Genomic DNA, 3,505 nt, shown 5'->3' with positions numbered 1-3,505 from the left:
GCGCAAAAAAAAAAAAAAAAATTAAAATACATGAATTGATCTGTTGAGCGACAGAATATTTTCAAATAATTTTGTTATGAAATTTTTAAGCAGAGAAGTCCAACTCTGAATCCGGCTTCTCAGAAGTGTTTGTTTTTGTTGGTGTTTTTTTAGTGTTCTATAACAACAGGCTGAATAAACAGTGCAGAACCCTGTTTTTTTCTAGCAGAGACACACAAAAAAAGCTAAATACAAGGTATGATCAAAAAGACAAGAGACGGTTCCTGTTGCATGGATGGAGCACAATACAGTGAGACACATGGAGCAGGGACAAGCAGTAACCTTAGTCAGTATTCCATGTTACACCATTTCACTACGGACCTGAAACTCGAGCACTGAGCTAACATCGCTTCTTTTCTTTTTTTTTGTCAAACTTTTGAGACAAACAGAGAGGTTTGGAGTTTGAGGGAGCCAGACGTGAAGATTATGTCACTGGGGGCAAGAAATATAAACGTTTTCAACATGCTGTGAGTCGGGCATGTTGTCACGTTCCACAGTTCATGTTGGCACCGAACGTTTTCCCTCAGAACGAATTAATGCTGCGCAGCCCTGCGGGTGTCGATGAAAAGCAGCTGCTCGAGCTGCAGAGCCGACGCGCCTCCTTCGGTCTTGGACAGCGACGTTCTGCTGCTCTTGAAACATGAATTCGACTGAAAACACCTCGCCTGGTTAACTAAATCGTTTGACCGAAGCGTTTCAAGGGTCTCCGTTGTAAAGAGTTTGACAGAACTTGAGCGTTCGCTGCTCAAGTCCGTAATGAAATCGCACATGCGCACGGTACCGGCGGTCTGGAAGCCCGTGTAACTCGGGTGCTGATGTGGATCGAGTGATGGAACTCGGTCCACTTACTCACGACGGTTAAAGCTCCCCCTGCTCCAAAAACATCACTGCGCTGCTCTTCGTTTGTGCGCAACGGGAGCAATCTCTGAGCTTTTTGATGACGCGTCGTATTTCAACTCGAGCCTTAAAACACCAAGTGATGCTCTCTACTTTCTGACATCCTATGAAACAATAGACTGGTAAAAGTAGAAATGAATCACCTTCTTTTGAGTGTAATTATTTTTCATTCCAGCATCTTTTAATCCGCTGCCTTAATGCTTGTTGAAACAATCCCAGAGAAATGTACTGCGGCCTACGTGCTGCTCACTTCATTAATTCTGCGTCTCCAGGATAGATTTGTGGGGGTGGAGGGGGTTGGATAGCTGTCCATCTTCAGTCTTCATTCTTGTATCCATTTTCACCAAACGCTTCCTTCTTGCAGCAACGTTAAAAGTTAGAATGGTCCAAACTTCAAGCTCAGTCACTTTTCTAACTTTCAGATGAATGGCAAAGCAAAAGTCAAGAAAACTGGGGCAGATAACGCATCTTTGATGTTGGTGCTGAACACAGATTGGACATAAATGCGAAACACTCCCATCCTTATCATCTGCGGCCGTAAAAGTAGGTCAAAGACACATCCTTTACACTTTGTGGAATTTTGTCTTCTGAGGATTTCTTCATATGTGGACCAGAGGAGGGAATACAAGGGAGAAGGGGGAAATGTTGGCTTTTACATGACTTACCCAAGCGAAGCAGATCCAGGATCTTTCCCACATAAATTATGGATCTCTGCCTCGTCTCTGTGGCAGACAACCGACCTCTAACCATCCATCTCTCCCTCAGCTCCCGCTGCCACTTTCCATACATGCATATGTATAGCACGCATGTGCGGGAGGGTGGGGAGCGGAGGCCGCCTGCAAGAAGAGAAGGACGCGGAAAGGCATTCAGTAACACTTCCTTTATCACAAATGCTTCTCATGGCTGAAAGTCACTCTACTTACATTCAAGTCAAAGCAGGTGAGGCAGAAGATAAAGCCCCGTGACGGACAAAAAAATAAAAAAAAGGGCCTCCGCGCACGGAAAAACGGCGACGGGAGGATTTAAATAGCGTGAGCAGAGCGCTGTAAAAAGGCAGACAGAGGAGGAGATGGCAGAACGTGGTGGAGGCAGAGGGGGGGGGGGGGGGGAGAGACAGCGAGATGAATTGAAGTGAAGCCTCACTGTCAGGAGGCGGCTAAATATGGATCTGGCAAAGCCAAGTCACTTCTAAACAGATCAAACAAGTCATCGGCTTTGACTTTCAGGGTTGTTTGAAAACCCTTTACAGGTTCTCTCCCCGTGTTATCGAACAGCTCTACAGTACCAGCTGAGGCAGACACGTGCCACAGCTAGGAATTAGTGAATGTGTCAGCAAGTTCAGTGTTTTATTTTGATGTCAAAATGTTAAGACGTGCGTTCTTTTGCACAGTGATAAGCCGGGTATCGTTTTCAAACTCTATCCTGACGCGTTTTTGTCTTCATTATTAAAGCTCTAAACGTCCATCAGCTGTCTCGGCGCAGCTCAAAGCAGAGGGAGCGATGCCTCGGCGTGATTATGATATTATCCACGCTGGCCGCTCTCTGCTGTGCAACATTAATGGAGGTTCTGCTGGCAGGGCCGGGAGTAGCCACGCGGAGCTGAACTTTGATCACACGACCGGCTTTGTTCTGCTGTTCAAAGCCTGTCCCGGGACGGGGGAGATCCGGTTTAGAGGCAGCTCATCTCGACTCTACACCCAAACCAGCATCTGCGGCTTTGACAGCAGCGAAGGATTTTCTATCACAGCAGAGCTTCGGAGTAACTCCACTTGTTCCCAAGCTTGACAAGGTGTAATTTGTTTCATTGGCATTATAGGTACTGACAAGGTAGCGTCTGATCACAATGTTTAAAGGTCCCTTATGTATATATTCAGTTTCTTTTTTGATCATGCAACAGGTCTAAGTGCTGTAGAAATGCTGTAATAGCGTAGGAATGCTGAGTCCACGGAGAAATGCACACAGACGTAATCAGTTCCTGTGCCGTTTGGACTTCTGTAAGTTTGTGATGTCACAAACTCACGCTTGTGTCAACTGTCCGCCCTCAGTAGGATTCACTGTCCAAGTATTTATGTGGAAGAAAACACAAAAGTTGTCAGTTGGACGTGGAGCTAGCGAGCTAGCAAGCTACAAGACCGAAGAAAAGTCAGCCAATCAGAAGAGGTCATTGATATGAATGTGCCTCAAAGACACAGAAACAAAACAGCCTGTTCTTGGTAGAGCTCCAGAGAGAAGCTTAACACAGGAGATGTAAAACTATATTGGGATAGATTTTTGGTACTTATAACCACAAAAATATCTTCTTTTGGAGATCAAGACTGCAAACAAAACAGCGGAAAAGTGTAAGATATGGGACCTTTAAATTAGAGCAGGAAAACATGAAGCCACGCCCCATTTGTTATGTTTCAAGCTTTCCATTCTTGGACTCAAGACACTTTACTTGGAGCCAAAACTCGAGGAAGTTTGAAACAATGGGTCTTCGCCGTGACACAGGAGCAACAATACAGGATTACAATTTACAGCCACGACTCGGCCTGAGGACTGAAATGATGACTGTCACTTGCTGTCGGAA

Source organism: Embiotoca jacksoni, unplaced genomic scaffold (assembly GCF_022577435.1).
Source record: "Embiotoca jacksoni isolate LCO1_2020_lvr unplaced genomic scaffold, fEmbJac1.0.p SCAF_14, whole genome shotgun sequence".
Taxonomy (NCBI): domain Eukaryota; kingdom Metazoa; phylum Chordata; class Actinopteri; family Embiotocidae; genus Embiotoca; species Embiotoca jacksoni.
This window is presented reverse-complemented; position numbering follows the sequence as displayed.